Here is a 21,483-nt window from a genome sequence, read left to right on the forward strand (position 1 = left end):
TAGAATGGGACAGTAGCGTGTCGAGAGGGTCTTAGCCACCTCACACCATGCAATTTTCAAGTTTCCCCACAGACAAACCACCCATGGGGTCATGGGCAGTCACTTTAAGTGAGATGGAGTAAGTCCTGCATCCAAGCACTCTTGCAAGAAGCAGAGTATCGTCTGCACAGGGTAACGTGCTGGGTCCTAACCACAGGAGGAACACCAGTCAGCCAAAAATCTCTACAGCTGCTTTGTCAAGGGGGCCATGACCTACAGGATGGTGTTGAGCACCATGTGCGATAACCCTATTGTGCCTGAAGAGCCCCGTTCAGGAGTCAGACATGAAGTCTCCACAGCTCCATAGGGGGATGCCAGACCGTGTCTCGGGCTTGCGAGAGCAGATCCCTCAAAGGAATTTCCTATGGGCTCTACCAGCCCTGGAAACCAAATGCTGTTGGGCCACTGTGTGCCACCAGCAACACAGTTTCCCTGTCTTCCCGAATCTTGCACAACACTCTGTGTAGCAAACAGAGAAGAGGGAATGCATGTGTTTCGTTGGCAGTTTGTATGCTAGGAGAGGAACCTCGGTCATTAGTATGTGGTCCTCTCGAAGACTGGCCTGTGATGAGGGGCTATCTGCCATAGAACCATTTGTAGGAAAATGATGAAATTTGGCACACTGATAGGGGTGGTCATGAATAGTCCCCATAATAAATTTGGGACCTTTAGGACAAACTCCATAGCGCCACCACCAGTCCAAAAATTCAAATTTCCTTTGCGTGTATCTTTTGAACCATTTGTTCTACAAACAAAATTATTTTTTTGTCTGAATACTCTCCTCTTAATGTTTGCAATGAACCCGCATACATTATAAATCTGCCCATTACAGTAGCTGCCATCTTGGATACTGATGTTTACAGTTTGAAAGTTTTACATCCTTCAAACTTTGTCCGATTTGTCCAAACCATGGCTCAAAAAAATCTCCAGACCGAGCCACACAGAAATAATACTAAAGAATTTAGATTTTTGCCTTTGTTTAAATGTTACGGCAGCGCAAAGTTAACAAGGTTGATTTAAAACTGGATGTGAGGCTGTATCTCGGCAACGGTTTGTCCTATCAAACAAAACTTGGTATGTTTCTTCAGGACCATGATCTGAGGGTACACGCAAAGTTTGGAGACAGCGCCACCTATGGGTCAAAAAAATTATGAAAAAAAAAATCACCTATGGCTATTTTTGCCTGTAACTTTTGAACCGTATGTCCTAAAAGTATCGGGTTGGTGTCTGTGGATTCCTTAGGTCATGCAGATTTCAACGATACGATATAACGGTATTTTTCCCATATCAGCCATACTGTTCCTCCGCCACATTGAATTTTACTAAAAAGTGATATATCTTTTAAAAGCATTGTCAGATTTAAAAGAAAAATGTTATGCATTATAAACATCATGTCCTGAGGATAACTGATCAGTTTGGAGACAGCGCCACCTATAGTTGAAAAGATAACCTACACTTGTGTACTGACTCTAACCTTAGGAAGTCTCTTTGCCACTCAGTGAGCATGTCAACTGAGTGGCTCTGTGTGTTATAGCACTGGATTATAGTTTCAAGGGTTGTTGGATCAAAACCCCACCTAGACAAATGAAGTTAAAATGTATGTTGTTACAGAGATCTTTCCATTATGCTTACTAAATGTTTGCTGGGCTTTTCTCCAATCAAATTTTTATTTTCAGTTTGTTGTAGTTACATGAATACGAAGTTGATTATGATGATTGGCTGTGATTGCTCTATGCTTGGTATGTCCCATTGGTGACCATTAATGTTGTGGTGCAGTGGACAGTGCAGTGACCTGTTGAATGGAAAGTCATAGGTTCAAATCCATCCTGAGGTGATGTGAAATGTCATGTGTGTGTTTGTGCTTTATGTCATATGTGATCTTCAGGTTGTGGTTAATGCTGTACAATTGCTGCTTGCAGCTATATTTTTTTCCTTTCGTCTTTATTATGCCTACCTTCTACTTTTTTGGAAAGAATGATTCTCATTACTCCTCTCTTTATGTTGGCACTACTGTATATCTCTCAATTTTTTCTTTACTACAGTCTCTCCTCTCTTCTCTCATTGCTGTCTTGCTGCTTGTGTCTTTTCTCCTGCCTGATTTTGTTTCTCTTGGTGACTTTTCTATCCTTCTCTATGATTGTTTTTAATATTCTTTGATCTTATATATATGGCTCTGTTTATCTTTCTGTTTTGAAGGGATGAATCTGATTGTCTCTATCTCTTTGTGGGTTTCTCACAACTGCAACGGCTGACTGGTATTGTAACTGCTACTTGAAGAACCAATCTCAGTGTGGGAAACATGTCAGGGTCTAGGAGTTTGTACATACTGGCCATGTCAGAGATGGCAACCTCTCTCTTCTTCTTTGCCTGGAACTGTTTCACTATCAGGTTCACCTCTGTACAAAGTGGGATGTTGAAATGTGTTGCAATGAGGATTAGAGAATCCTCACTGAGAAAGACATCAGCTGCTGGATTGCAAGCTTGAATGCCCTTCATGAGCTTTTCACAGACACCAGAATATCTGTTGTTCTTATTTATTATGCAGTAAAGACATGGATACAAAAGGTGATTACTAAGCTGGTTGCCAGTATCACATAGAGCCCTTGTACCCAAAGTGGAGTCCACTGTGTAATCCTCCATTCGCCTCTGCTTACGCCAGGGACCAGATAGGGTCTCTGATATATTGTTGGACTCACAAATTACTTTTTGTTTCCTTGCAGAGCTTTTCTGCCATTTCGTCACTGCTCTGCATTAATGTCAGTGTTTCAAACACAGCTTCTTTGTAGAGTGTCGCTTGTGCCAATACCACATACTTCTCCGGAAGGTATTTATGGAGCCCCTCTGTAGCAGATGGCAGACACTTGAACATCACGAGCATGTAGACACTGGAAAACCTTGACAGTTTGGACAGCAGTCCAACTGCTGTAGGTGTTGCAATTTAACAGAGCAGTTAGATTTTTAAGCATAGCTTTGACTGAGTTGAGCTGGCATGCCCACCTAGTTTTACACAGCTGGACAAGTTCACTGTTCTCCCAGTTGTGTTTATGTGTCATGGAATGCTTGATGATTCCCTAGTGAAAAACTGAAGAAAGAATACACACTCCCTAATGTTTCAAAAAAGTTGTCTGCTTCTGGCACAGCCTTACAAGTGTGATAAAGTACCAAATTTAGGGTGCTTCTCATGGAATCGAGCTTGAACACCTCCAACTCCACCTCTCATTACTGAAGACCCATCATAGGTTTGAGCCACACAGAGGAGATTATTCAAACTCTTTGATTCAAGCATATTTTTGATTGCATCTGTGATCGACTCTTCATTGAAACTGTTAAGGCTGGACAGTTAATTGAAGTGCTCTTTTACTCTGCCATTAGTTGTGACATAACGCACACATAAACAAGCTGCTCAGCACGGCCACCCCTTGCTTCATCAGCCATAACTGCATACATTTTTGTATTATTAGACTATACTGGCGGTTACTTCCACATTGCAACACTCTTATCATGTCGTTTTGAGAGGAAGGACAGAGGTAAGAAGCATTTGAGGGTGGTTTGTAGCTTTGGAGGGAGGGGTCAAATTGCTCCATGAGCTTCATCAACTCAAAAAAGTTCCCCTGATTGCCATTGGACTCTGCTTCTTCATGTCCACAGAAGGAAATACCTTGCCTTACTAAAAAGCTGGTGACAGCAACAATAAAAAAAAAATCACACACACAGTACCTGCATCCCTGATTGATTCTGACTGATCCTGTTGCAGGTCATCTGCCACCTGTGCCACTCCCAAGACTGCCATCTGGGAAGTGTTAAATAAACTTAACCATCAAGACAAAATATTCTTCTTATTCCTAATGTCAATGTCAGTAATGTAAACGGCACACTCCTGACACTGCTGTCTTTAGATTTAAATTGTGATCTTCATTTGATTACACTGAATTTTTATTTTTTTTATTTTTTTACCTTTATATATTTATCCACATGAAAGTCATTATAAATATATAACCATAATATTGTCTATTTATTGGAAACATATGGTATTCCTTGTTCTGAGGAAGGGGTAGGATTATGGTTCGCTAGAATTTCGTACCCCTGCCATGAAAATGTGTGTATGATTGGACAGCTGTCAGTGCATCACTACTGCATAATAAACACCCTGTTTTGATTTTAGCTGACTTTATGTACCTTTATGTATCTGCTGTGTACCTGTATTTGTTCACTTTGTTATAGGGTCTCAGCCCAGTTTACATCATTATTTTGTTTTGTTTTGGAGGGGCAGTGGAGAGAGAAGTGTAGTTTTAAATGTGTGTGATTATTTGTTTTAATATTTTTTTCTTTTTTTCTTTCTTTTTTTTTTGTGTGTATATTCAAGTGTGACCACAGGGATATTTGTTGAGGGTCAGGGTGGGGTTGGGGACTGGGAGTGGGAAAGGGAATAATGGGGGTTAAATGTTATTCTGTGAATATATGTTTTGCTTTTCTTTGTCAGTTGTGTTAATCAATAAATAGTGTTAATCAGAAGGAAAAAAAAAGATCACATAAGATTTTAGTTGCATTGTCTGTTCTATAAGAAATTATTATGGAAATAACACTACAGGAAGACGTTTCTGTTTGTAGCTGAGTTTACAAGGGCCTTTTAATGCAGTGAAATGCTCTCATCCACTATTCTGTCCAATAAAACCCGGTGATATGATTTCGATTTGGATATTAACTTTAAGCAGCCAAGCACATTTGGAATTAGTGATTCTAGAGCACTGTAAATATAACACGCTCATCGTAAATTAGCACACCGAACCAGCAGAGACTATTAAGGCCAAGACGGAGCCACTAACCTTATACATACAGACATCGCCTCTCAGCCAACTTGAGAACACACATGCGCATTAGCTAAACCATCCTGAAAAACAGAGGGGGGTGGGGGTTGTGCGATCTGAGCTAAAGAAGCACAATTTATGATACCGCTGTTGGTCCAATTTTACTACTGATTTGAAATATGTTCTTTAATCGTAATCTTGACCAACCATTTTGGAGACTTTGGTCTTTCCCCATTCAAGTAGATTGGAGCAGTACTATTACGCCACTTGTTTACATAGATAATAGATGCCCGGGAGCATTCCAAAGATGGCCGCCAAGTGGACAGACCAAAGTGATTTTGACCGAACTGACTGAAAAAAAAAAACAGTTGCGCAACACAATAACGCAGCGAGCGGCGCGTGACGTCCACTATATCACAACACTTGTGGTTTGATAATCATTGTAGGTCATATCGTGATTTCAATTTTATTTTGATTAATCGTTCAGTCCTAACTTAATTTAAATAAGGTAATAACTGTGTCTATAACATTCTAATGTAAGATAAATGGTCACAAAATAGTCAAATCACTTAAGCCTGTGTCAAAGATCTTTCAAGTTATATTATTGTTTCTCACAATTGCATAAGAATGTGATAAGTGTAGTGTATTTTTTTTTTTTTTTTGCAGTTTTTTTTTTTTTGCAGTTTTTTTTTCCCCTTGCAAATAAACGCAAAAAATGGGCACGAGCTATTCTTCAATGATGCGCTAGTTTGTGAATGAATTTCGTTCCCGTAATTTTAAAGTGTGACATTTGGCTCGTATAGTGCCACAAGCAGCGGAGCTGGTTGTGTAGTTGATACACCCAGTCTGCGATCAGTCGTGTACTGTGCGCACCAGTACGACGGAAAAAAAGACTGTGAGTCGCAGGGCAGTGACTGCAAGTCCTGTAGTGTGCATTTGGCTCAAGGGTCCATGTCCGCCAGTCTGCTACGGTTTATGATTGTTACCTCAATAATTGATTTATTCTTGGTCTAACCCATACAAATTACTTTTGTAATTGTAACGTAATTTTGTTAAGATCCAGGTCTTGATTTTAGTTTTTCAGTGGCTGCATCCTGACACTCATGTTGCATCTTTTGTTGTGTGAGTGCTCATGGCTTTGTTGGTTTTCTCATTGACATTTGCACTTGTGTCTGTGCTGTCTTATGTGAAACCTCATTTGCCTTGTGATTAGTTATTAGTTTCACCTGCCTTCCCTTGTTACCCTCCTCATTTCCTTCCCTATTTAATCTCCCAGTGTTCTATGTCCTGTGCCAGTTTGTTGTGGATGTTCTCCCTGTTTAGTTGTTGGTTTGGTGTTCTCCCTGACCCTTAAAAAGTCTTTTTAGTTTTAAAAAAGCTCATTTTTTCACATGCAAATGAGCTTGAGATTCGCCGCAAATGTTTACCAGAAGTTTGCAGCTCTTCGCCAGTAGTGGTGAACCTCCGGCAAACCTTTGGCAACAATGGACAATTTGCCGCAAGTTTGCTGCAAAGCTCATTTGCATGTGAAAATTATCAGTGGCAAATTTGCTGTTTTTTTTTTTTTTTTTTTTGCATTTGCATTTGCCATGAATTCGATTTTCGTAAGGGTTGGTCTGTTTTTTGAGTTCGTCGGTTTCTGTTCTAAGCCTCATTTCTGTTTCCCTGCCAGTTCCTGTCTTTTAGGCTTCCCTCTTCAGCCCAGCCAGTCACATACCCTCCTGTCCTGGATAGGCGACTGGCAGGGCTGGAATTATTTCCCCCCATCGGGGTAGTTTTTTAGTTTTTTTTAAAACCCATATTGCTCTCTGCTTTTGAGTCCTCACCTTCTTCCTACCTGCAACCTTGACAAATGTATTATTAATTAGTCTGATTAAATAAAGAAATGTAATTGAATAAAACCAGTTAATGTAGATTAACACATGGAGCACATTTTTAGGTTACCTGAAAATTTTACCTAAGATTACATAATATTATAAGGTTTGAAAATGTAAACATCTTGTTGAATTTGCTGTGTATTAAAGGTGCATTTAGTAATTTTTTTATGTACAGTTGTGGCCAAAAATATTGGCACCCAAAGAAGGCTGTGAAAAAATATGTCTTGTTTATCCTTTTGATCTTTCATTCAAAATATTCACAAAAATATAACCTTTAATTGAAGTCAACTAATTGAAAGTGTGGGGGGGATCTCATAATTAAATAAATAAATTTCTCTAAAACACGTTTGCCACAATTATTGGCACCCCTAGAAATTCTTATGAATAAAACATATCTGAAGTATATTCCCATTCAAATTAAAAAAAAAAACTGGGTGACTAGGAACATTAAATTGTTCAGCCATGACTTCCTGTTTCACAGGGGTATAAATAAGAGGTAACACACAAACCAAATTCCCTTCGTCATCCATCACAATGGGTAAGACCAAAGAATAAAGTTCTGATGTGCTGCAAAAGGTTGTTGAGCTTCACAAAATGGGAAGTGGCTATAAGAAAATAGCTAAAGCATTGAAAATGCCCATTTCCACCATCAGGGCAATAATTCAGAAGTTCCAATCAACTAAAGATGTTAAGAATCAGCATGGAAGAGGACGTGTGTCTATATTGTCTCCATGCATGCTGAGGAGGATGGTTCGAGTGGCCAAAAATTCTCAGCTGGAGAACTGCAGAAATGAGTTGGGTCTTGGGGACAGAAAGTCTCCAAAACTACAATCAGATGTCACCTACATCACCACAAGTTGTTTGGGCGGATTTCAAGAAAAAAAGCCTCTTGCTCTCATCCAACAACAAAATCAAGCATCTTTAGTTTGCCAGACATTACTGGAATTTCAAACTACATTAACTGGTCTTTATGAGTAAGACTATTTTAATGAGGAAAATATTATTTAGTGCTCCTTTAAAATTCAGGCATACCTTCACTGGAAAGGAACTTTAAGGAAGTAAATGTTTCAAAAGTCCCCAACCACAAAAGATGAGCCTATTTCTAGCTTAAATAGATAACAACATTACGTAAAGGTTGAAAATCCCAGGATAGAATGTGTGATGCCTCTTGGCAGTAATTTTTGTAATTACGATATAAGCACACGCATAATTCTCATTAATGTGCTGAAATGTAAGTGGAGACTGTGGTTTATCGAGGGTGGTCTTGCCCCTGCAGGGGGACACTTTCACATTAAGCAGCCTGTAATCACAGCTACACGGCTTTGAGTTCCTCATCCACCGTTTATACCTGCCAACACACATCAAAACAGCACAGGGACAGCAACAACATGCTTTTATTCCAACATCATACCAGGGATTTGGAGTTTAGTAGTTTGATCCATCAGTGTAATCCTGCATGATTTAGGTAGTGTTGCTGTGTTAAGCTATGTAATGAATAAACCCATCCAACAAACTCGAAAATATATGTTTTTATTACATAAATTGACATTTGTTCTCATAAGATAAATTTGTTTGAAGTAGATTGTGGTGAATTGTCTCTACAGCAATAGACCCTCTGTAAATCAAGCTTTATACAGTCTATTTTTATTAGTATACTGTAGGCCTTTTTGTCTAACCATGACAATTAAACATATTCTGTAATATGTACAAATCTATCTAGCCTTTTTACTGTTCTGCATTGTAAAGCAATTAAAATTGAATCCTGTAAAATGTATATGATGCCATGGACTCAATAAATAAATGACTAAACATTTAAATACAAAGTGAGTTGCGGATAGAATACTTAAAGGAGCCGTTCACCCAAAAAAATTGTCTCATCATTTACTCATCCTCATGTCATCCCAGATGTGTATAACTTTCTTCTGCAGAACACAAATTAAGATTTTAAGAAGAATATTTCAGCACAGCAGGTCCTCACAATGCAAGTGAATGGGTGCCAAAAACTTGACACTCCAAAAACCACAAAGGCAGCATAAAAGTAATCCATAAGAATCCAGTGGTTAAATCTATGTATTCAGAAGTGATATGATTGGTGTGGGTGAGAAACAGATCAATATTTAAGCCAATTTTTGTTAGAAATTCTCCTCCCTACCCAGTAGGGGGCGTATGTATGATGAATGTAGAATGTATCAAGGAGAAGAATATGAAAGTGAAAGTTAAAGTGGAGATTGACTGAGCAGGGAGGATCATTTATAGTAAAAACTGACTAAAATATTGATCTTATTTTTCACCCACACCTATCAAATCACTTCTGAAGACATTGATTTAACCACTGGAGTAATATGGATTACTTTTATGCTGACCTATGTGATTTTTAGAGCTTCAAAATTTTGGCACCCATTCACTTGCATTGTATGGGCCTAAAGTGCTGAGAAATTTTTCAAAAATTTTTAATTTTTGTTCTACTAAAGAAAGAAAGTCATACACATCTGGCATTTTTGTGATAACTATCACTTTAATTCAAAATTGCTTGTTTGTCAATCAAAGAAAAATGCACCAAACTAAAGTGCCTGAGGTCTGAAAACTTTTTTTGCATACCTAATTAATTATTCTTAGCTATGACATTGTGTTTACCTAAAGAACATTCATACTTTGCTTTGGAATAGCACATACATTAAATCTAATCATTAAAATTGAAAGTGCTGACAGCATTTATGACATAGTAAATGTTTACACACAATTACATAAGACTTTGATCTTTACCTGTGCAACTGTGCAAAAAACTGCGACCACAATGTTAATGGAAAAGACACAATGGGAGATGTTTCAGCGATTATGGGTCATATTAAGAGGTTATTAAGCAGCAAACAAATATGAATAGAGCCAGAAAGGAAGATAGGAAGCACGTCACATTGTATTTATGGTCAACTAAATGTTTTCTAGATGTGCTGTTGTGTGATCAGACACTGGAAATAATTAATAGCGGCCCTCTGATGGATGAAGAGTGATTTTACACTAGCAGTAAACCCTGCCATACCTTTACAACTGCTATAACTAGCCACAGATATAAGAAACTTGCTCACAAAGCTGATTCAGAGGTTTTCCATACAGATCTAACTGATGGCGCCCCCCTCTCTCCAGGCTTCCCTCAGGGTACTGGGAACTTCTCTGCTGGAGCTTGTGGGAGGGAAGGAGCTTGATGTGTTTCATGGTGAGCCATTTGAGTGTAAAAGCTTCCACTGCTGGAGACCACAGTCTGCTGACAGATCACTTTTCAGTCTGTAATGAACCTCTTTCTCCACACATGTAGAGCAAGTCTGACTGTAAGCTTAAAAATACCTAATTGTGGTGATGGGGGCGTGGCCGAGCGATGTTTGCAGAGAGCGAGGCCGGGAGAGACAGAACGGTAAGGATTGGCATCTGTGGGAAATCACCTCTAACAACTGTTTTGTGTTTGCAGTGAGAGTGGATAGGGATAAAAGGCAATCCAGACCGCCGGAGGGGAGAGAGAGAAAGAGACGCACAAACCTGTGTGTGTGACCGAGTGCATTTGTTGTGCTGAAAAGCAAGACCATTTTGGTGTTTACACTGAAAAGTATTGTTAAATAAAAGACTTACGTTGGTCATTTACCCGGCTCCCACTTCCTCCTTCAGAAGAAATCTAGAGACCTGTCAGAGTGGTGCCGAAACCAGAGAATTTGGAGGAAGATACGCCGTCATGGAGTCCTTGCCTTTCGCCGATCTGATCAAGACCCTCGCCAGCATCCACCAAATGCAATATCAGGCTCTGCTTGAGCTGCACCAGGAACAGGAGCAGCGATTCTGGGTTATCCTTCAAGCTCAAGCAGAGGACTGGCAGGTTCTATGGAGCTTGATACCTCAGGGTGATTCCAACGGCGCGACCTCAGCCGCCGCCCCGCCATGGCCTACTTCGCACTCACCAAGTTGGGACCAGAGGATGACCCGGAGGCATTTGTGGAGCTGTTTGAGCGTGCAGCAGAATCAGTGGGATGGCCAGAGTCCCATTGGGTGGTCCGCCTGCTGCTGCGGCTGTCAGGAGAAGTGCAACTGGCAGCCCAACAACTACCCGTCGCCAACCTCCTGGGGTATCAGGACTTGAAGCGAGCAATCTTGCAATGGGTCGGCCACAGCGCAGAGCAGCACTGCCTGTGCTTCTGCTCACTGACGCTTGGCGAGCTTGGCCACCCATGTGCCTTTGCCCAACAGCTCCTTGACTCCTGCCGGCGGTGGCTGCTGGCAACAGAATGCGATACCGTGGCAGTAGTTAACCTGGTGGTACTGGAGCAGTTGATCAACTGACTACCAAAAGGGATGGTGGAATGGGTCCAGTGCCACTGCCTGGCATCGCTGGATGAGGCGGTCCAGCTGGCTGAGAAACATATGGCGGCATATTCGGGGGCCGACAAGCCCTTTTCTTCTCCCTCTCTCTCTCCTCACTCCCCTTCTCCTTCCCTTCATCCTGTTCCTGTTCCCTGGAAATGGGGAATTCCTACCCCAGAACCAGTTCCCCACTCCCGTTGGCCATTCCCTAACCCTCTCCGCTCTTCCCCCACAGGCTGGTAAATCCACTGCAGGTGTGGGCGTGAAGTCTGGGCTGGTCTGCTGGAGCTGCGGGGAACCTGGGCATTTCCAGGACAGATGCCCCATGATGGAGGTGGAGATATTGGTCCGGATCCCTGATGCACCACAGGCCGCCCTCGATCAAGCAGGAGCATACCGGATACCTGTGAGTATTAAGGGGGTACATATCAAGCCTTGGTGGATTCAGGTTGTAATCAAACCTCCATTCACCAAAGCTTGGTTCAATGTGAGGCTTTGGATATTGGCTGGTGGGTGCAGGTAAGGTGTGTGCATGGGGATATCCAAAATTACCCTGTTGTGACAGTCACTATTCAATTTCGGGGACAAAACCATTATTCCCGCTTCACCCATCCACTAATCTTGGGAACTAATTGGCTGGCATTTACTGCCTTATTAAGGGAAATGTGTGTGGATGGATCCTGCAACAAAGTGTATCGGTATGTGTGGTGTGGGACACACTGGCTGGGGATGCAGAGCCAGGGCCGTCTACGTCAGCTCCACGTCAGGAGGACGTTGCACTCGCATATCCGTATTTTTCAATTATTAAGGATTGGTTGTATCGAGTGATGCAGGATGCTAAGACAAAGGAGGATACAACCCAACTGTTAGTACTGAAGAGCCATTGGGATATGTTATTCCAGATGGCTCATTATAATCTGATGGCAGGTCACTTAGGGCAAGGAAAAACACTAGATCGTCAGATGGCCTGTTTCTATTGCCTGGGCATTTGCGGGGATGTTTGCAGGTGTAGTGTGGCATGGCGTGAATGTCAGTTTGTGAATCCTGCAGCCACCCCAAAAAGTGCCATTACGCCCCCTTCCATTGACTCCCCACATTGAGCTCTAAATTACTCGCCAAGTGATAAAGGCCCTTTGAGATCATACGGCGAGTCAAGGAAATCGATTATGACGGATATCGGACGGATAGAGGCGGAGCACGTCAGATTTACCACCTCAATCTCATAAAACCATGGAGAGAGGCCCCGTGACTTTGGCGATGGTGGTTCCGGAGTCACCCACAATTTGTCACCCTTCCTTTTGGTTTGTTTGGGGCCCCGGCTACATTTCAGCGGCTCATGGACAGAGTCTTTAGACCACACACCGCTTGCACTGCACCTACAGCATCTGAGGGCTGTCCTGAAGTTGAGATGGGCGGGACTCACGATAAACCCTAAGAAGTGTGCAATTGGACAGGTGGAAGTACGGTATCTGGGCTTCCACTTGGGTCATGGGCAGGTGTGGGCCCAAATTGATAAGACCACAGCGATTGCAGCCTGCCTGAGACCTAAGACCAAAAAGGAGGTGAGACAGTTCCTGGGGATGGCTGGCTATTATCGAAGGTTTGTGCCTAACTCTTCAACTGTCATCAGCCCACTGACTGATCTTACTAAAAAGGGGGCACTAGGTCAGGTCCAGTGGACAGAGCCATGTCAGCAGGCGTTCACGTTATTACACTCACCTGACTTCTCTTTCCCTTTTATCTTGCAGACAGACGTATCGGACAGGGGGTTGGGAGCGGTACTATCCCAGATGGGGGAGGGGGAGGAGTGTCCCTTCCTGTACATTAGTCGCAAGCTCACGCTGAGAGAGACTAAGTACAGCACCATCGAGAAGGAGTGTTTGGCCATCAAGTGGGTGGTTCTCATCCTCCGGTACTACTGTTGGGACAAGCTTTCACCCTCTGTTCGGACCACGCCCGCCTCCGGTGACTCCATTGCATAAAGGATACCAATGCGCGGATCACCTGTTTGTATCTAACTCGCCAGCCTTTTAAGTTTGTGGTGGTCCACAGGCCGGGAACGCAGATGTCTGTTGCGGATTTCCTCTCCAGAAATGGGGGGTAGGGGTGTAAGTGACAGGCCGGATGGCTCCCCGGCCTGAGTCAGGCGATGGGGTATGTGGTGATGGGGGTGTGGCTGAGTGACGTGGGGGAGAGAGAGACGCACAAAAGGAAAGATTTGTCCCGATACCATTAAAAAACTATATGAGTAGCGATACTTCCTTTTTGGTACACACCGGTACTGATACCTGCTTTTTTTCTGAATTCCATATCAGCAGTTTATTTCAATTTTATCATCAATATGGTGTCTAAATAAATGAATTCATTAAAACTTTAATCAAATGAAAATAGAACAATACATTTTCAACATAATATTATTTTTATCAAATTAAGTGGTTTTGTGCAGAACCTCACAGCACAATCCAAAATACAACATTGGAGTTATTTTTGTCAAATAAAGTGCTGCATAACAGAGCATGACAGATGTGAGATAGTGCTTTAATATAATACAATTACTATTGATTTATTATTACTAGTAGTAGTAGTATAACAGTGAATATCTCATAACTAAACATTAGTGATACATTTGTGTGCTGAATGTTTACAAAATGACATTTGTACATCATATGGTATCGTTTTTTGGGATCAGAGCATTTTAACGAGCAGAAGTACAAGAACATAAGCACAAAAATTGGACCCGATGTTTAATGTTTATGTTGAAATTTTTGCTTATATCTCATTGAGTTAGATGAGGATGCTGTCTTTCTGGTATAGCGCATTTGATATATCTTTGACTGCCTCAAAGCATATGAGGTTCTGCGTCCCCCTTGTGAACTCTGAACCACCTAAGACCCAGAACAATATCAGACACTCTTATATCCAGACCAATATCAAACCCCTTAAAACTTAGACCTGAACAAAACCAAATCACCTAAGACCCAAACCAATACCAGACACACTATGGCCCAGAATACCAAACCCCCTAAGACCCAGACTAAAACCGATTCCCCTAAGACCCAGACCAATACCAAACCACCTTAGACCAAGACCAATACCAAACCCCAAATTCCAGACCAATACCAAATAACCCAAGACCCAGACCAATACCAAACCACCTAAATCCAGACCAATACCAAACAGCCTAAGGCCCAGACCTATAAAAAAATCTGTAAGACCTAGACCAATCCCAAAACCCTAATTCCAGACCAATACCTAACAGCCTAAGACCCAGACCAATACAAAAACCTGTAAGACCCAGACCAATAACAAACCCCTTAATTCCAGACCTATACCAAACCACCTAAGGCCCAGACAAATAACAGACACCCTAAATCCGAGCCTAGACCAATACCAAACAACCTAAGACACAGACCAATAACAGACACCCTAAAACCCGAGCTTAAACCAATACCAAACAACCTAAGACCAAGACCAATAACAGACACCCTAAAACTCAGACCAATACCTAACCCCCTAAGACCCCGACCAGACCAATACAAAACCTATTAAGACCCAGATTAATACCAGACACCCTAATTCTAAACTTATAAAATGAGCACTTCTGAGGAAAAACATATCACTGTATTTTCAACATTTGTGAGATTAGTGGCATCAAATCTTTGAAAGATATTTAGAGTTTCCAAACTAAGACACTTAGTAATGAGACCCAGACCAAGGCCATGTTTTGTGGTTTTGAGAGATCTCAAGATCAAGACCCCATTTACACCTGGTATTTTTTTATGGCCTTTTGGCTTTTTAATGGGATAGGGAAAGTAGAGAGGTGATAGGAAATGAGAAGGAGAAGAGTGGGAAAGGACCTCACAAGCAAGGATTCAAACTCGGGTCACCCGTGATGCATCACCACCACATGTCATGAGTGCAGCCCACTAGGCTACAGCTCTGACATACACCTGGTATTAAGATGCATTTGGGTGATCAGTTTGAAACAGGATGATGTGAAGACAGGTGTACAGTAAACAGGGTCCAATAGGGGTGTAACAATTCATCGATCTGGTTCAATGCATCGATCTAATGACCAACAATCCAATGTTATAGATACAACACGTAAATATCGATATAGACATTTTTTTGTAAGATGTACCTTTATTTTAATACTCTCATGTCAGGGGGCCTGGGTAGCTCAGCGAGCATTGATGCTGACTACCACCCCTGGAGTCGCGAGTTCGAATCCAGGGCGTGCTGAGTGACTACAGCCAGGTCTCCTAAGCAACCAAACTGGCCTGGTTGCTAGGGAGGGTAGAGTCACATGGGGTAACCTCGTCGTGGTTATGTGTGGTTCTCGCTCTCAGTGGGGCGCATGGTGATTTGTGCGTGGATGCTGCGGAGAATAGCAGGGGCCTCCACATGTGCTACATCTCCGTGATAACGTGGTCAACAAGCCACATGAAAGATGCTCGGATTGACGGTCTCAGATGCAGAGGCAACTGAGATTCGTCCTCCGCCACCCGGATTGAGGCGAGTCACTACGCCACCACGAGGACTTAGAGCACATTGGGCATTCTAAAATTGGGGAGAAAAGGTGCGAAAAAAATATATACACTCTCTTGTCAGCCACATCCGTACGCATTTCCGTCAGGTGATGAAGCAACCTTATGCTTTTCATGTGGGACACGGATGTGCACGGGGTCTTTGAAGCCAAATTGTGCTCTGCTATCTGTGCACGTGTCAACCGGGATTCCCATGAAGTGCGAGCTCCATTGACAGGATCCATGTGAGTGCATCAGCTGGGCTCTCATGACAAACGCAGAGCAGCTCACATGCATGATTAATTCCAGCTTCCATCTATATCATTGCGCATGGGACCCATTTGAAATTTACATGAGAATTTGCTATTTTAAAGTACCATGGAGCAGTTCAACCATCAACATTACTGTCAACACCGACATTCTGAACAGCACTAATGAGGGAAAGAGAAATCACCTGCTCAGCTCCAGCATCAGTTATAAGACTTTACACATCTACACATCAACACCCTTACTTACCTTTATCCCAGTTAACTGTAACAGAATTTTTCATTACAACTGTGGAAGTTGTAGCCAAGAAAACCGCGGATAGCACGGATAGTTGGAAACAAGTCATGGGTACGTAAGTACTTTGAATTTGATTAAACTGAAGAATAAGCTGTAATCAAACGATTGATGATCACTTGTGTGTGACATTATTTTTTATATTATTATCTGTATAATTTTTTTTTCAACATCTGAAGTACCTTATTTTGTTGTGGATATCCCAATGTGGATATTACGTTTGCACTTTTCAGGGAGCTCAATAAAATATTCAAATTATATTTTTGTTGCATTTTAGGGCAAATTTTTTTTTTTATTGATTGTGTAAAATAGGCATATAATATCGGAATATCGATTGCAGGGCCCTGAATCGAATCAAATCAAAATTGTATTGCGGCAGCCATTGAAGTATCAGCAAATATCGGATCGCAGGCCAAGAGAATCAATATAAGATCGTATTGTGATGAAACATCCGATTTACACCCCTAGGATCCAAACCATTTTTAGATTCATCCACTTCAGTCACATGCAATACGTGTGACCACATTGCACTTATACAGTACTGTAAATGTCTGAAATCCAAATACAATTGGTCATGTTACAACCAGGTGTAAAAATCTTAATTGAAGGTTTAAATTCAAACTTTCAATTGCTGCTCTGACAACCATGTGGTTACAGGCTTCTTTCTTTTTCTTCTTCTTGTTTGTCCTGTGAAGACTCAAAAGGTAACAAAAGCAAACAGAACAACTACATGCAAACAGGCTATATAAGATACCTCCTTTCAGAGGGACTGAACCTTTTTTTCCACTTGGCAAACAACACAAGAAAGGAGTTGAACAGTTTGGATTGCTTCAAGGGACCTTATCGAGTAAGACTATAGGAAACGGATCAAATACAGCAGTTTTTTACCAGAGGGTTCTGTCAGAAGGCAGTGACCCAGCAAGCCCCTGGAACCTGGAGAGCAGGCAGGTGGGGTTCCCTAGAGAAAGTAAATCAAGCTCAGGCAATTCAGTGACATAATCTGGCTGATACATCAATTTAAAGTCTCTTTTAGCATTCCTCTGGAAGACAGAAAATTTACATTGAATTTGGCAGACTGTTTTATCCAAAGAGAATTGTGCATTCAAGGTTTACATTTTGCCAGCATGCAAGTTCCCTAGGAATCGAATCCATGACATTGGTGTTGCTAACACCATGTTCTTACAACCCCATGTGAAATTAGATTTTTTGTTACACAGGCTATCTACAAGGTACAAGTTGGGTTAAATGTGTTATAATGGAAGATTACTTCGCTCACTTTTTGTTGGGTAAGGGATTGCATTAAGAGATAGTTAATGCTATCCCTTACCCAACAAACAGTGAGCAATGAAATCTTCCATTATAACACATTTAAACCAACCTGCACCTTAATATCAGCTACTGCACTAGACCACCCAAGTCTTTGTAATATATCTGATGGTGAACAGTGATTAAGGCAGGGGGCCTTTAACTGAGCCTCCAGGAAGTGTCTGTGATCTTTGTAATGAGTTTGTAGAGGCCTGACAGAGGCAACCCTTACAAAAAAATCTAAACTAGCCGCAGACTTGCCACAAATTTGCAGCTTGATATTTTCACATGCAAATGATCTTGTGATTCGCCGCAAATTTTTGCCAGAAGTTCGCAGCTCTTTACCAGTAGTGGTAAACCTGCAGCAAACCTTTGGCAACAATGGACAATTTGCTGCAAGTTTGCCACAAACCTCATTTGCATGTGAAAATTATCTGTGGCGAATTTGCGGCAAGTTTGCGGCAAATTTTCAGTGAACTCTCAATTTTTGTAAGGTCATCTATCCCAAAAACCTTGGGCAACAAAAGTGTACCAGTTTGAGTTGAATGGGTTCAAGCCAGTAAACAACCCCACCCACTTTCACATTGGACTCAAACCATTTTTGCCAAAGGTGTGTACTTCGTATTGGATGGTTGGTTAATCGAATTCTCTGAATTCACAGCCTTGTACCGATGCTCTGCCCACCTTCAAGGCTTTGGTTAAATTATGTTTTTGAGAATATTCTGTATCCTATATCCTTGTGTAGCCAAACTTTTGACTATCTGAATAAGGTCTGGTCCACTGTGCAGCTTATTCTGAGCAAAAGCTGCCCACTTAGACAGTAAGAGGCCATCTGACTGGCATGGAAAGCGACCAGCCATAGTTCACTTTTTAATGTAACGTTTATCAATGTGTGAACAGAATATGCAGACATACTTAAGGATATTATTTACTAGTTACTAAGTGAATATTATGAAGTCAGTTACACACACCTTTACAGTCTTATCAAGTTATTAGACCAAACTTGGTTGGATCTCACACAGCTGCAAGGCATGCTGGCTTGTCAGCAGCACCACAATATATTTACAAAGATTTAATGCCATTACCTTCGCAACTTTGGCAAATCCAATGAATTACTGATCCTCAGAAGTTCTTGTTTGTTCCCAGTTGATGAAAATTGTGCCCATAGATGATTTCTGGTTCAAACATGAGGAGATGAGACCAAACAAGGTTCCACACCCCTCAACTCATCAACATTATATAGTATCAGAATCAGAATTAGAATCAGCTTTATTGCCAAGTATGCTTACACATATAAGGAATTTGTCTTGGTGACAGGAGCTTCCAGTGTACAACAATACAAAAATAATACAAAAACAGCAGCAAGACATAGATAATAATAAAAAATAAAAAATAGTTATACACATACGTACAGACACACACATACATACATACACACATACACATACGTAGTGCAATCTAATACAAATCTGTTATCTGTTATGTACAGTGCAAATACAAATCTGTTATATACAGTGCAAATGTTTTTTTTTTTTTGTTTTTTTGTTTTTTTTCAGAGGAATGAAATGGCAGAAGAGGTTGGATGTGTTAGATAAATATAAAAAAAAGACTAAACTGTGTATTGCACATAGTTATTGCTCAATGGGGCAGTTTAACTGTTCACGAGATGGATAGACTGAGGGGAAAAACTGTTCCTGTGCCTGACGGTTCTGGTGCTCAGAGCTCTGAAGCTTCGGCCAGAAGGCAACAGTTCAAAAAGGTAATGGGCAGGGTTACATATCTCATTGCTAGATATTACACCACAAAAATTACCAGGGTATTATCATGTCTTTGGACATGTATGGTATTCTTTGAAGTGCTAATTTATTCCCTAACAGACTGATTAAACATGTGCACCCTTTCTCAGGGAAATTGCTTAGCAGCCAGCCAATCTGATTGGAAATGGTGATTTCAGTTGGCTGTTTGCCAGTTTTGTGCACAATTTACATCAGATGGTCAGTGAGCAATCTGTAGACATTTTATCTGGGGCTGAGATTATGCAAACAGAAACATATTATAAACCAAGAAATCAAAAGAGAGAGTGGACTGATACAGTTGATAGCATGAGTTGGCAAAGATGTTGAGTTAGAATAAGGCAATGAAAGGCAGAGATCTGAAGGATGATGGATTCCATTGGACAGGTTTTTTAAGTCCCAGCACATACCACCACAACCATTTACTGGAATTCCATCACAACACAAGTCCTAAAACCAGAGGTACTGTGATAATCACAGGGTGAGCCCAAAGGAAAAGCATAATCTCTTATCCTGCCACTTTCTCGGGTTTGCAGTACTGAGAATTGACAGCTTCACACACGTGCTGGCCAGGCCTGCCATTACAGTTTCCATTCACATGGTATCTGGGTGCCGGCCACTGAATATTTACAAGGAGAGAAAGAAGAGGAATGAGACGAAAACAGTAAAGTATTTATCTCCCTTTAAGGAGGGGGAGGTTATGGAGTCTGTTGCCTTTAACTAGTTTCCGAGACTCTGAGTGAGGCATGAGGTATCAGCTTGCCTTCAGAAGCCATTATAGACTCCTCAGTGGCAGTTTTTAGAAGTATAAGAGGGCTTGCCAAAACTGCTGTGGGGCTGTAAAATGTAAAAGATTTTCAAGGCACCATTTGGGGTTCTTCAGCTGCCTCACTGGTGGATGCCTTTGGAGGTCCTCCAGACACCCTTTTGGTTCTCTGAGAAATGTATTCTTAGTTCCTGCTCTAAAGAAAACTTTAAAGAACTCTAAGGACTATCAACGGTTTCTTCAGTAAGCCCATCATAAGAGAGAGGATTTGAGTCTTCTGAAATATACAGTAGATACTGTATATTATCCATACTTCCATGCGTAACACTGTGAATTCTCACACGTGAGACTCGTTTGCAAAACCAATGCCAGATGGCGCAAAGGGACACTTTTTGCACCATAGTGTGAAGAAAGTAAGAGTTATTATGATTAACACTGGTGATATATATATATATATATATATATATATATATATATATATATACATACAGTTGTGCTCAAACGTTTGCATATCCTGGCAGAAATTGTGAAATATTGGCATTGATTTTGAAAATATGACTGATCATGCAAAAAAAACTTTTGTTTTTTATTTAAGGATAGTGATTATATGAAGCCATTTATTATCACATAGTTGTGTGGCTCCTTTTTAAATCGTAATGATAACAGAAATCACCCAAATGGCCCTGATCAAAAGTTTAAATACCCTTGAATGTTTGGCCTTGTTACAGACACACAAGGTGACACACACAGGTTTAAATGGCAATTAAAGGTTAATTTCCCACACCTGTGGCTTTTTAAATTGCAATTAGTGCCTGTGTATAAATCACAGTCAATGAGTTTGTTAGCTCTCACATGGATGCACTGAGCAGGCTAGATACTGAGCCATGGGGAGCAGAAAAGAACTGTCAAAAGACCTGTGTAACAAGGTAATGGAACTTTATAAAGATGAAAAAGGATATAAAAAGATATCCAAAGCCTTGAAAATGCTAGTCAGTACTGTTCAATCACTTATTAAGAAGTGGAAAATTTGGGGATCTCTTGATACCAAGCCAAGGTCAGGTAGACCAAGAAAGATTTCAGCCACAACTGCCAGAAGAATTATAGGGATACAAAGAAAAATCCACAGGTAACCTCAGGAGAAATACAGGCTGCTCTGGAAAAAGATGGTGTGGTTGTTTCAAGGAGCACAATATGACGATACTTGAACAAAAATGAGCTGCATGGTTGAGTTGCCAGAAAGAAGCCTTTACTGCACCAATGCCATAAAAAAGCCCGGTTACAATATGCCCGACAACACTTTGACATGCCTCACAGCTTCTGTGACACTAATTGTGACGAGACCAAAATAGAGCTTTATGGTCACAACCATAAGCGCTATGTTTGGAGAGGGGTCAACAAGGCCTATAGTGAAAAGAATACCATCCCCACTGTGAAGCATGATGGATGTTTTGGGGGTGTGTGAGCTCTAAA

General features: G+C 41.2%; 1 pseudogene; it reads right to left on the bottom strand.

The window, feature by feature from the left end:
* The window catches only part of LOC127425754 (uncharacterized), a 29,668-nt pseudogene extending 25,839 nt beyond the window's left edge, over positions 1-3,829 (bottom strand).
* Between the last annotated feature and the right edge of the window lie 17,654 nt (positions 3,830-21,483).

Source organism: Myxocyprinus asiaticus, chromosome 34, assembly GCF_019703515.2.
Source record: "Myxocyprinus asiaticus isolate MX2 ecotype Aquarium Trade chromosome 34, UBuf_Myxa_2, whole genome shotgun sequence".
In the NCBI taxonomy this organism is placed as follows: domain Eukaryota; kingdom Metazoa; phylum Chordata; class Actinopteri; order Cypriniformes; family Catostomidae; genus Myxocyprinus; species Myxocyprinus asiaticus.